Consider the following 14,391-nt stretch of genomic DNA (forward strand, 5'->3'; position numbering starts at 1 on the left):
TCCTGAGAAATCTGTATGCAGATCAAGAAGCAACAGTTAGAACTGGACGTGGAACAAGACTGGTTCCAAACTGGAAAAGGAGTACATCAAGGCTGTATATTGTCACTCTGCTTATTTAACTTAGATGCAGGATTAAGTCCCAAATGAAGTGGCTCAGTCATGTCCAACTCTTTGCGACTCCATGGACTGTAGCCTCCATCCATGGCTCCTCCGTCCATGGGATTTTCAAGGCAGGAGTACTGGAGTGGGTTGCCATTTCCTTCTCCAGGGGATCTCCCCAACCCAGGGATTGAACCTGGGTCTCCCACATCATAGGCAGACACTCTTATCGTCTGAGCCACCAAGGTTAGCTCTCTGGGAACTGGCACTGTGAACCAAAGTCCTTTCGTGCCTGGGCCTGCTGTCCTAGTCTCTACACAAAGCTACTTGATGTATTTATTCTTTTATTATAAAATTTTTTTTCCTTTGGTATTCTTTCATTATAAAATTTTAAAGATAGGTTTGTCATAGGTTTTCTTCCAAGGAGCAAGCCTTGTTTAATTTCATGGCTGCAGTCACCATTTCCAGTGATTTTGGAGCCCAAGAAAATAAAGTCTGTCACTGTTTCCATTGTTTCCCCATCTATTTGCCATGAAGTGAGGGGACTGCATGCCGTGATCTTTGTTTTTTGAATGTTGAGTTTTAAGCCAGCTTTTTAAAATATGATTCCTGCCCTCAAGGAGCTTCCAGAATAGCAAGGCCACAGTGGCTCACCGGTAAAGAATTTGCCTGCCAATACAGGAGACACGTGTTTGATCCCTGATAGAGGAAGATCCCACGGGCCCCAGGACATCTACGCCCCTCCACCACCGTTACTGAGCCTGTGCTCTAGAGCTCGGGAGCTGCAACTACTGAAGCAGCACATCCTAGAGCCTGTGCTCCGTAACAAGAGAAGCCACCACAGTGAAAAGCCTGCATACCGCAACAAGAGAAAAGTTCATGCTTCAAGGAAGACCCAGCACAGCCAAAAACCAACAAATAAATACAACTAATTGTTTTTAAAAATTAAAAAAAAAAATAGAAGGACAGGTGTTGGGACTACCCTGGAGGTTCGGTGGTTAAAACCCCATGCTTCCAATGAAGGGGTGCAGGTTCCCTGCCTGGTTGGGAAAGTAAGATCCCATTTGCCACGTGTCAATGCTTAAAAAAAAAAAAAAATTAAAAACTAAAAGGACAGGTGTCAATCAGGTTTCCATGGTTGTGGTAGATAATATTTTCCAAGTTGGCCACCAAAGACCTATTCCGCAGGCAGAGTGATAGTGACGCATCTTCCACTGATAGATGAGACCCATAGGCCCTCCTCCTGAGAAGTGGGTCAGCCTGGGATCTCCTGCAAGCTTGCTTTTGGAACCCAGTTGCCACACTGTGAGGAAGCCCCAGGCTGTGGGAAAAGGCCCCGGGTGCTCAGAATGACAGCCCCAGCTGAGGGTCCACCCGATGGCCAGCATCAGCTGCCGGTTCCCTGCATGAGGAAGTGAGGTGTAACACAAAGCGTATGTGGGTGCTGTCCCCAACTCCCGGCCCAGAGCGCCTAACACCTTTGGAATTTGCTGAGTGATAGGAGTGTCTTTGGTTACTCATAAGGGGACCTTTTCCACCGTATCTGACTTTGTGCTAATGAAGTGGCTCAGGCCTGGCCCCCTAGACAGCTTCACGGTGGGGACTGAGCTCCAGGAAAACCTACAGCTGTGATTAGAGGGTTAGAATCTTCAGCACCACCCCCAGCCTTCCAGAGATAAGACAGGGACTGGAGATGTGATTTAATCAGCTCTGCCTGTTGATAAAAACCTGAAAGGAGGAAGTGGGAGGAGCTTCGGGAACAGACTTCCCGGTTGGAGGGTGGAGAGTCTAGGGTCCATGAGGAGAGGGTATGGAGGCTCTGTGCCTTCCCCCACCTGAGAGCTCACCCTATCAATTATTTATTTATCTATTTATCTTTCTCAGTTGTTCCAGGCGGCATGCGGCATGTAGGATCTCAGTTCCCCAACCAGGGATCAAATCCATGCCATGTGCAACGGAAGCTCAGAGTCTTAGCCATTGGGTCACCGGAGAAGTCCCTCTTTTTAAAAATTTTAACCATTTTATTGAAGTATGATTCCTATGAAAGTGAAAGTATTAGTTGTTCAGTCGTGTCCAACTCTTTGCAACTCCATGGACTGTAGCCCGCCAGGCTCCTCTGTCCATGGGATTTTTCTGGGTAAGAATACTGGAGTGGCTTGCCATTCCCTTCTCCAGTCCTTTTTTACATTTTTTAAATTTTTAACCATTTTATTGAAGTATGAATCCTTTATAAAAGGCTAAACATATTTAGTGTATGCAACTTGATGAGCCTGAACACAAATGTACACCTATGAAACTATCGCCATCATCTATGCGCTAAACATATCCGTGATCTCCAAAATTTCTCCTGCTTCTCTTACTTTTTATTTTCTGCATCGAGAGGTATGTGTGATCTTAGTTCCCGGACTAGGATTGAACCCACACCTCTTGTGGTAGAAACTCGGAATCTTAACCACTGGGCCACTAGGAAAATCCCCTGCCTCCTTTACTTATTATTCTTATTTGTTAAAAGGACACTTAACATAAGACCTGCACCCTTAGCAAGTTTTTACACTTACAATACAATATTGTTAATTCCAGGCACTATGTTAGGTATGTAGCTCTCTAGGACTTGTTCATTTTGTATAACTGAAGCTTTGCACCCTTTGACTAATATCTCCCAATTTCCCTCTTGCCCTATCCCCTGGAAACCATCATTCTATTCCCTACTTTCATGAGTTTGACTCTTTTATTATTTTTTAAATTAAGTGCAGTTGATTTAGGGTTTCCCAGGTGGCACTAGTGGTAAAGAACCTGCCTGCCAGTGCAGGAGACACAAGAGATGAGGGTTCGATCCCTGGGTCGGGAAGATGCCCTGGAGGAGTACATGGCAACCCTCTCCATTATTCTTGCCTGAAGAATCCCGTGGACAGAGGAGCCTGGGGGCTACAGTCTGTAGAGTGGCAAAGAGTTGGACACGACTGAAGCGACTTAGCACAATCACACACACACGCGCACACACACATGCACAGCTGATTTGCTGGTGTACAGCAAAGTGATTCATAAGGATTAATAATATATATATATTCTTTTTCATATTGTTTTTTCTTATTATTCATTACAAGCTATTGAATATAATTCCGTGTCATACAGTAGGACCATGTTGTTTATCTGTTTTATATATAGTAGTTCTGTCTGCTAACCCCAAACTCCTAATTTATCCCTGCATTATGCCTCTTTTCCCTTTGGTAATCACAAGTTTGTTTTCTATGTCTGTGAGTCTATTTCTGTTTTGTAAATAAGTTTATTTGTATCATATTTTATTTATTTAGTTAGCTGCAGCACACAATCTCTTAGTTGCAGCACGGGGGATCTAGTTCCTTGATCCAGGATGGAACCCGGGGCCTCCGCATTGGGAGCTTGGAGTCCTAGCCGTTGGACCACCAGGGAAGTCCCAGAGGGCTACTTGTTACGGATCTGTGGCGACTACAGAGCCTTGGGGGTTCCAGGGACCGACAATCTGAGGTGAAAGAATGAGAAGTGAAGAGCATGCGGAAAATGGCAGCAGCTGTGGCTCTTAGGCTGCAAGCAACTGAAAGCTACTATGGATTAAGAAAAAGAAAAAAGGGAAAAAGACTAGGGGAGCTCAGAGAGTCACAGGGAGAGATGAGCAACCGGGACTCAGAAAGGACATGATTCAGACAGGGCCACCCTGGGGCCCTCAGGAATCTTCTCTGGGAGGCAGACATCACAATAACTTATTCCCACAGGCCCGAGGACCTTGTCCTACCCCACCCAGGTTGCCCTTCCTGACGAAGGGAGGCGGACTCTGGTTGGCTGGTCCGGTTGCCTGCCTGCCTGTTGGGGAAAAGGGAGGAGCCCAGTGACTCACAGCCCACCAGAACCCCAAGGAATGAGGGAGAGGAAGTCTCCCCTCCACACCCTGTAGAAGAACAGGAAGCTGTGGCTGGCCTGGCAAAACGAAAAGGCATCTACTGGATTCGCTTGGAGAAGTTTCAGTGCCAATGACAGACCTCCAGTGACAATGGCTTAAACGAGATCAAAGTTGATTTCTCCTGTGTGGCAAAACCCAGAGGTAAGCAGTTCAGGGCCCAGCTCTTTCCTCGAGTATCAATCTAGAGCTCTAGCCAGCATGTCTAAGTTCTAAGGAGAGGCTGAAGAAACAGTGGAGAGGGAGAGAGTGTGTGCCCCCCCGGATTCTGGGAAAACATCACACTTCTTACATTCCATTGGCCGGATTTTCGTCACCTGACCACACCAACCTGCAATGCAGGCTGGGAAATGCATCCCTGCTAAAAATTCTTTTGGCCCCAAGGAAGAAAAGCCTGGCTCCAGGATAATGCCCAGGTCCTGCCACATCCACCATGCACCATCTGGCTGCCCAGTACTCACGTGCATACATCTTTTCATTTACATTTAATACTTTAAAATGTTCCCACCCATCACAATGGCGCCACCATCATGTCACACCCAACACAGGAACACGCTCCTCATTCTCAGGTCCAAGTGCTGCAAGAGCTCCAAGGCCAGCACCTCTGGGGAGTGTCCTCTTTCTTCAATCTCATTTCAGTGTTTTGTAACCTGTGGACCAAAGAGAAGTTTAACTGGCACCCACTCACCTTATACATGTGTATGTTAGTCATTCAGCTGTGTCCGATTCTGTGACTCCACGGACTGTAGCCCTGTCCATGGGATTCTCCAGGAAAGAATAGTGGGGTGGAGTGCCATTTCCTTTTCCAGGGGATCTTCCTGACCCAGGGATCGAACCCGGGTTGCCGCCTGCATTGTAAGGTGATTCTTTACTGTCTGAGCCAGTAATAATGAGGAAAAGGAAGAGGAAAGAGATGAAGGAAAACATTCAAAAATAACGCTGAAATGACACAGAAAGCCAGGAAATGCAGGTAGGCACTGTCTACAGTCCTCATTCTACGGTCAGAAGCCTGGAGCTGACATTTGTCACTTCCCTTTTCGCTGCCCTTGCTGAGATCCCCCTGTCTTTGGCCAGCATCGAAGTTAATTTGCTCAAAACATCACTCCTAAGAGGTCTCAGTCCTTGGTGATTCAGCTCACAAAGGAATTCTAGCATTTTTGGGGAAACTTTTACCTACTTCCCCCGACTTTTTTTGGCCACTTGGCATGCGGGATCTTAGTTTCCCAAGCAGAGATCAAACCCATGCCCCCTGCACTGAAAGTATGGAGTCCTAATCACTGGGCTGCAAGGGACGTCCCTAAACCTTTACGCCTGATGTATCAGTCATCTATTGCTGGGTGATTAATAACTCCTAAACTTAAAGGCTTCAAAGAACAATAAAGAGGAGGCAGGGTTTTCTATGTTCAGAATGACTGCCATCAAAAAGTCTACAAACAATAAATGCTGAAGAGGGTGTGGAGAAAAGGGAGCCCTCTTATACTGCTGGTGGGAATGCAAACTAGTACAGCCACTGTGGAGAACAGGGTGGAGATTCCTTAAGAAACTGGAAATCCCTCTGCTGGGCAGACACACCGAGGAAACCAGAATTGAAAGAGACACATGTACCCCAATGTTCATGGCAGCACTCTTTACAATAGTTAGGACACGGAAGCAACCTAGATGCCCATCGGCAGACAAATGGATAAGGAGGTTGTGGTACATATGCACAATGGAATATTACTCAGCTATAAAAAAGAACACATTTGAGTTGGTTCTAATGAGATGGATGAAACTGAAGCCTATTATACAGAGTGAAGTAAGTCAGAAAGAAAAACGCCAATACAGTATATTAACGCATATATATGGAATTTAGAAAGATGGTAACGATGACCCTATAGGCAAGACAGCAAAAGAGACACAGATATAAAGAACAGACTTTTGGACTCTGTGGGAGAAGGCGAGGATGGGATGATTTGAGAGAACAGCATTGAAACATGTATATGACCATATGTAAAATAGTTGACCAGTGCAAGTTTGATGCACGAAGCAGGGCATTCAAAGCTGATGCTCTGGGACACCCCAGAGGGATGGGGTGGGGAGGGAGGTGGGAGGGGGGTTCAGGATGCGGGACACATGTGCACCCGTGGCTGATTCACGTTCAGTTCAGTTCAGTCACTCAGTCGTGTCCGACTCTTTGTGACCCCATGAATTGCAGCACGCCAGGCCTCTCTGTCCATCACCAACTCCCGGAGTCCACCCAAACCCATGTCCATCAAGTCGGTGATGCCATCCAACCATCTCATCCTCTGTCGTCCGCTTCTCCTCCCGCCCCCAATCCTACCCAGCATTAGGGTCTTTTCCAATGAGTCAACCCTTCGCATGAGGTGCCCAAAGTATTGGAGTTTCAGCTTCAACATCAGACCTTCCAATGAATACCCAGGATTGATCTCCTTTAGGATGGATTGATTGGATCTCCTTGCAGTCCAAGGGACTCTCAAGAGTCTTCTCCAACACCACAGTTCAAAAGCATCAATTCTTCGGCACTCAGCTTTCTTCACCGTCTAACTCTCACATCCATACGTGACCACTGGAAAAACCATAGCCTTGACTAGACGGACTTTTGTTGGCAAAGTAATGTCTCTGCTTTTAAATATGCTATCTAGGTTGGCCATAACCTTCCTTCCAAGGAGTAAGCGTCTTTTAATTTCATGGCTGCAATCACCATCAGCAGTGATTTTGGAGCCCAAAAAAATAAAGTCTGACACTGTTTCCACTGTTTCCCCATCTATTTCCCATGAAGTGATGGGACCAGATGCCATGATCTTAGTTTTCTGAATGTTGAGCTTTAAGCCAACTTTTTCACTCTCCTCTTTCACCTTCATCAAGAGGCTCTTTAGTTCTTCTTCACTTTCTGCCATAAGGGTGGTGTCATCTGCATATCTGAGGTTATTGATATTTCTCCCGGCAATCTTGATTCCAGCTTGTGTTTCTTCCAGCCCAGCATTTCTCATGATGTACTCTGCATAGAAGTTAAATAAGCAGGGTGACAATATACAGCCTTGACGTACTCCTTTTCCTATTTGGAACCAGTCTGTTGTTCCATGTCCAGTTCTAACTGTTGCTTCCTGACCTGCATACAGGTTTCTCAAGAGACAGGTCAGATGGTCTGGTATTCCCATCTCTTTCAGAATTTTCCACAGTTTATTGTCATCCACACAGTCAAAGGCTTTGGCATAGTCAATAAAGCAGAAATAGATGTTTTTCTGGAACTCTCTTGCTTTTTCGATGATCCAGCAGATATTGGCAATTTGATCTCTGGTTCCTCTGCCTTTTCTAAAACCAGCTTGAACATCTGGAAGTTCACGGTTCACGTATTGCTGAAGCCTGGCTTGGAGAATTTTGAGCATTACTTTACTAGCATGTGAGATGAGTGCAATTGTGCGGTAGTTTGAGCATTCTTTGGCATTGCCTTTCTTTGGGATTGGAATGAAGACTGACCTCTTCCAGTCCTGTGGCCACTGCTGAGTTTTCCAAATTTGCTGGCATATTGAGTGCAGCACTTTCACAGCATCACCTTTGAGGATTTGAAATAGCTCAACTGGAATTCCATCACCTCCACTAGCTTTGTCCGTAGTGATGCTTTCTAAGGCCCACTTGACTTCACATTCCAGGATGTCTGGCTCTAGGTGAGTGATCACATCATCGTGATTATCTGGCTCATGAAGATCTTTTTTGTACAGTTCTTCTGTGTATTCTTGCCACCTCTTCTTAATATCTTCTGCTTCTGTTAGGTCCACACCATTTCTGTCCTTTATCGAGCCCATCTTTGCAAGAAATGTTCCTTTGGTATCTCTAATTTTCTTGAAGAGATCTCTAGTCTTTCCCAATCTGTTGTTTTCCTCTATTTCTTTGCACTGATCGCTGAGGAAGGCTTTCTTATCTCTCCTTGCTATTCTTTGGAACTCTGCATTCAGATGGGAATATCTTTCCTTTTCTCCTTTGCTTTTTGCTTCTCTTCTCTTCCAAGCTATCTGTAAGGCCTCCTCAGACAGCCATTTTACTTTTTTGCATTTCTTTTCCATGAGGATTTTCTTGATCCCTGTCTCCTGTACAATGTCACGAACCTCTCTCCATAGTTCATCAGGCACTGTGTCTATCAGGTCTAGTCCCTTAAATCTATTTGTCACTTCCCCTGTATACTCATAAGGGATTTGATCTAGGTCATACCTGAATGGTCTAGTGGTTTTCCCTACTTTCTTCAATTTAAGTCTGAATTTGGCAATAAGCAGTTCATGATCTGAGCCACAGTCTGCTCCTGGTCTTGTTTTTGCTGACTGTATAGAGCTTCTCCATCTTTGGCTGCAAAGAATATAATCAATCTGATTTCGGTGTTGACCATCTGGTGATGTCCACGTGTAGAGTCTTCTCTTGTGTTGTTGGAATAGGGTGTTTGCTATTACCAGTGCGTTCTCGTGGCAAAACTCTATTAGCCTTTGCCGTGCTTCATTCTGTACTCCAAGGCCAAACTTGTCTGTTACACCAGGTGTTTCTTGACTTCCTACTTTTGTATTCCAGTCCCCTATAATGAAAAGGACATCTTTTTTGGGTGTTAGTTCTAAAAGGTCTTGTAGGTCTTCATAGAATCGTTCAACTTCAGCTTCTTCGGCATTACTCGTTGGGGCATAGACTTGGATTACCGTGGTATTGAATGGTTTGCCTTGGAAACGAACAGAGATCATTCTACCGTTTTTGAGATTGCATCCAAGTACTGCATTGCGGACTCTTTTGTTGACCATGATGGCTACTCCATTTCTTCTAAGGGATTCTTGCCCACAGTAGTAGATATAATGGTCATCTGAGTTAAATTCACCCATTCCAGTCCATCTTAGTTCACTGATTCCTAGAATGTCGACGTTCACTCTTGCCATCTCCTATTTGACCACTTCCAATTTGCCTTGATTCATGGACCTAACATTCCAGGTTCCTATGCAATATTGCTCTTTACAGCATCGGACTTTGCGTCTGTCACCAGTCACATCCACAGTTGGGTATCGTTTTTGCTTTGGCTCCATCCCATCATTCTTTCTGGAGTTATTTCTCCACTGATCTTCATTAGTATATTGGGCACCTACTGACCTGGGGAGTTCATCTTTCAGTGTCCTATCTTTTTGCCTTTTCATACTGTTCATGGGGTTCTCAAGGCAAGAATACTGAAGTGGTTTGCCATGCCCTTCTCCAGTGGACCACATTCTGTCAGACCTCTCCACCATGACCCATCCGTCTTGGGTGGCCCCACACGGCATGGCTTAGTTTCATTGAGATAGAGTCACGTTAATGTGTGGCAAAAACCACCACAATATTGTAAAGTAATTAGCTTCCAATTAAAAAAAACAAGGGGGCAGGCAGGGTTTTGCAGAATGACTGTGACCACTTCCATGCCACCCTGTGGAGCTCGGGACAGACCAGGGGCACACAGTCACAGTACTAGAGAGGGCGGGCACTAAATGATCAAAGAGAAACAGTAACAGGCTACTCGGTCTTTTTCTTTTTTTTGCCTTCAAGCAGTAGGCCTTTAAAAAAGCATCGTAAGCAAACTATTATCTGTAGGATCCATAAACAACAAGATCTTGTGTATAGCACAGGGAACTATAGTCCATATCCCATGATAAACCATATGGAAGAGAAATATAAAAAAAGAACATATACGTTATTTAACTGAATCACTTCACTGTACAGAAGAAATTAGCACAATGTTGTAAATCAACCATACTTCAATAAATCAAATTTTTTAAAAAAAGGCATCACAGGGACACATTTTGGTCAAATTTTTTTTGAAATGAGACTATAGAATCATCATATCAATTCCTAAAAATTAATCTGTAATTTGTAGTGCACTTCAATCACTATGAATATAAGGCCAGTCTTGTTTTTTCCGTCTCCCCACTGTCAACAGTGCAGATTCCCTTCATCCTATAATTTTGTTCATATGAATCGCTAAGATAAAAACTCAATAAAATAGCTTTAATTACATCAGCACATCTAACATTCAAGAACTAACAATAAATAGTTCTTGAATTTCAGAAATACCTAATTCATGACCAATTTTCTCTATCTCAAAAATAAGTTTAAAAACTTTTTTTTAAAAATTAAAAAAAAATATTTTTTTTTGGCCTGTCCTCATGGCTTGTGAGATCTTAGTTCCCCAACCACGGACTGAACCAGGGCCCTCAGCAGTGAAAGGGCAGAGTCCTAACCACTGGAGCACCAGGGAATTCCACCCCCCACCCCATTTTTTTAATTACGAAAATTTCAAATGTATGCAAAAGCAGAGAGAACAGTAGAAGGTATCTTCATACATGCATCATCCAATTATAGAGTTATCAATTTACGGGTCAGTTTGGGTCATCTCTACCCACTGTCCTCCGTACTCATTACTGGGAAGCAAATTCCTTGTACCATACATTACTTAATCTGTAAATATTTCAAGGGTATTTCTAAGGGATACATTCTTTTTACAAACAACCAGAATTTCATTTAGCACCTTAAAAATAATAATTCCTACCACCACATTTTCTGTATCGCCCCCTCTCTTTTTTATAATTGACTTTAAAGAAATATTTATTTATTAGGCTGCGTTGGGCCTTAGTTGAGGCACACAGGAGTCTTGCGGGCTCCTTCGTGTGGTGCCCGGACTGTAGTGGGGGCACACGGGCTCTGCAGCACAGGCTCAGTAGTTGCAGGGCAGGGTCTTAACTGCTCCTTGGCATATGAATCTTATTTCCCTGACCAGGGATTGAACTTTCGTTCCCTGCACTGCCAGGTAGATTCTTAACCATTGGACCACCAGGGAAGTCCCCAGCGTTAAACATTATTAATTGCAATGATTATTAATGGATCCACTGAACTTGCATTCTAAGGACTCCAGGGCTCTGAGCATGAAAATAGCGATTACTTTTGGGTGCCCTCTCTCTGCTGCCCAGATGGTGCTAGTGGTAAAGATCCTCCCTGCCAATGAAGGAGAGGTTAAAGACGAAAGTTTGATCCCTGAGTCGGGAAGATGCCCTGGAGGAAGGCATGGCAACCCGCTCCAGTATTCTTGCCTGGAGAATCCCATGGACAGAGGAGCCCGGCTGGCTACAGTCCATTATCTCCATAGGGCTGCAAAGAGTCAGACATGACTGAAGTGACTTAGCGGTATCTGCCTAGGATGTGCGAGGTGCTCTGCACGCCTGACAGTTGTTTACTGATATTTCTCACAAACATGCTGTAGGGTGGATGTCCTTATCCTCATTTCACGGAACCAGGTCATGGGGCATTGAGAGGTTGCTGAGCCTGAAACCTGGCTGCTCTGTGCATTTCTCACTGGGTCATGCTGAGAAAACAAAGAAATGCTTTCTTATTTCTTTCACAGAGATGCTGCTCAGAAAGCAGGAAGGAAGGTGACGGGCAAATCACCTGGATCCTGTTGATCAGCAATCAGGATTGTTCATAAAACTGTTCTCTTTGCCTCCTCTTTTCTCCTCCTTCCTCTCATAATCCTTTGTACTTCTATGAAAATACTTTTCACACTGACTTATAATTAGTTCTGTCTGTTTGTGTCTCAAATTATAATTAGCAGGATGTCTTTCCCAGAGATGCCAGAAAATTGAGACTTGAGTTAAAATGTTGTCATGAGGCTAAACTAATTCACCAGCCTGCTTTGTAGCACAGAACTAGTTAACCTTGATATAGAGTAAACCTTAAATCTCGTTAGTGCTCCTGATGCCTTCTCTTGGACCTCTCCTTACGTCTAATTACAACAGGCTTCTTACCTTGCTCAGTTAAGCTTTATGATAATTTTGTTTGCCATTGTTTATGGCAACCAAATAGCTTGTTTAAAATGCCTCATTGCCTCAATGGCATTTAGAGACAAAGAACGAGTAACCAGGGAGGATATATATATCTCTCTCACAGCCCCCAAACCCATCTGGTCCTTCAACATAGTTTTAATAAACAGGACTGCCAATTCTCCACCCCTGAAAATCTCTACAGGCCCAGGAATAAATTTAGCTGATCTCCAACCCTGTTTTCACATTGTTGGATTGGTTTTGAGTCTTTTGGCAAATTTTCCATGAAAGACCCTAGCCTTTAAAATTTAGTTTCCTAAACACTGTATAAAGAAGTGTTCATTTTGCTTCTGGGAGGCGATGTTTTGAAAAACAACCATAATTCAGCAGTACGTGTTCTGTCATCTTCAAAGACAGCACCCACTGTGCACTGAAAGGAAAACGCTGCTCACAAAAAAAAGGGAAGTGAGCTTTTTAAAGTGTCAATGACAAATGCGGCAAAATGCCATGCTGCAAAAATAAGGGAAATGAGAGGGTTGTGCAAATCCTTTGAAGAAACATTGTTTTCACAATAATAAAGCTAGTCAAAGGCTAAAATCCTCCAAATATCTCTTTCTTGGCCCAAAACATAATGGGTAGTGAAAATAGTATAAGGGAACATCAAAAAGTACAATTCTTTTTAAAACAGTAGACATATAAAGAAAAAGAAAAATGATAACACTAAAGAATAGTTAAAATGACACTACTAGACATGTCTGATGTAGTTTATAATTTTCCCCTTTGAATTAGAGATGATAAAAATTCAGGTTTAAAAAATATTTTGAATATGGATTCATTTCAGAGTATAGAATTTCTTTTTTCTTTTTTGGATGTGTGGTTCTGCATGCAGGATCTTAGTTCTCTGACCAGGGACAGACCTTGTGTCTCTTGCAGTGGAAGCATGGGACCCTGGCCCCCGCGCGCCCCCCACCCTCACCTCCCAGCCGGACCTCCGGGGAGTTCCTTTAAATGATTTTTTTAAATGATTACTACAAATCTGTTCTGGGGCAAAGGAGCTTTATTTTTTTTATATCTTTTTTTATTAGTTTATTTTCTTTTTTTTTAACTTTACAATACTGTATTTGTTTTGCCATACATTGACATGAATCCACCATGGGTGTACATGTGTTCCCCCTCCAGAACCCTGCTTCCACCTCCCTCCCCATCCCATCCCTCCAGGTCATCCCCGTGCACCAGCCCCGAGTACCCTGTATCATGCATTGAACCTGGACTGGCGATTTGTTTCACATATGATAATTTACATGCTTCCATGCAAAGGAGCTTTAAATTAAAATACATTTAAATCCATTCTTACACTGTCACTTTCTACCGTGGCTTTCTTAAAGGACTTAAGACTTGCTTTTCATTTAACCAATTAAACATTTTTCCCACCTATACCAAATTCCCTGACTTTCTCTTGGGTGGGCATAAGTAATGACATGAAATACTGTCTGATATGAGAATGTATTTACCTTCAAGCCCTACAAATGTTTAATGGAAACCTACATGCTTAAGTAGGAATGTAAAAACTCACTGTCAAAAAAATCCCCTCAAAACCTCAGAGCACTAGAAGTTTTGAAAGTGTCAACATTTTTACTTTTTTCATCAGTGAAAGTGAAGGTCGTTCAGTCGTGTGCGACTCTTTGCGACCCCATGGACTGTAGCCCGCCAGGCTCCTCTGTCTATGAAATTCTCCAGGCAAGAATACTGGAGTGGGTTGCCATGCCCTCCTCCAGGGGATCTTTCGGACGCAGGGACCCAACCCGGGTCTCCTGCGCTGCAGGCAGATACTTTACCGTCTGAGCCACCAGGGGAACCCTTTTACATTAGAGGCTTTGTAATTAATATGATTATTAAAAGATTAAACTATCAATATATGAGTTGACACTGTAATCGACCTGAGGAGTACGTTCTCCTTGTTGGCCCCAAGAAACCATTTTGTTTCTTTTTTCCATTGTGGTAAGACAAGCATAACACAAAACTTTACTATTTTAATCGGAGAAGGCAATGGCACCCCACTCCAGTACTCTTGCCTGGAAAATCCCATGGACGGAGGAGCCTGGTGGGCTGCAGTCCATGGGGTCGCTAACAGTCAGATATAACTGAGCGACTTCATTTTCATGCACTGGAGAAGGAAATGGCAACCCACTCCAGTGTTCTTGCCTGGAGAATCCCAGGGACGGCGGAGCCTGGTGGGCTGCCATCTATGGGGTCACACAGAGTCGGACACGACTGAAGCGACTTAGCAGCAGCAGGAGCAGCAGCAGCAGCAGCAGCAAGCCCATTCATCCTAAACCCACTGCTCAGCACCTCCCTGTGTTTTTATTTTCTGGCTTACCACTAGGGGGCGGAAGAACACAGCGCATCCGCCGGCCTCTTCGCGCCACCTAGCCGACGCATGCGCTTCTCACCTGGGGCAAGGTGAACGGGGGCGGGACAGGGGCGGGGCCTAAGGGGGCGGGGCCATAGACGCCGGCTCGGCGCCGGCATTGTGACGTCAGGCCGCGCGGCCGGGCT

General features: G+C 44.2%; 1 long non-coding RNA gene across 1 annotated transcript; it reads right to left on the minus strand.

Annotated features, from left to right (window-relative positions):
• Window positions 1-3,396: 3,396 nt before the first annotated feature.
• LOC145531152 (uncharacterized) lies at window positions 3,397-14,296 on the minus strand. Its single transcript, XR_014072230.1, has 2 exons — window positions 14,213-14,296; window positions 3,397-4,680 (listed from the first exon to the last, which is right to left on the minus strand). It is a non-coding gene; the product is annotated as an uncharacterized LOC145531152 (long non-coding RNA).
• Between the last annotated feature and the right edge of the window lie 95 nt (window positions 14,297-14,391).

The sequence above is a fragment of the Giraffa tippelskirchi genome, chromosome 13 (genome assembly GCF_054371585.1).
Source record: "Giraffa tippelskirchi isolate mGirTip1 chromosome 13, T2T-mGirTip1v1.2.pri, whole genome shotgun sequence".
NCBI classification, from domain to species: Eukaryota; Metazoa; Chordata; class Mammalia; order Artiodactyla; family Giraffidae; genus Giraffa; species Giraffa tippelskirchi.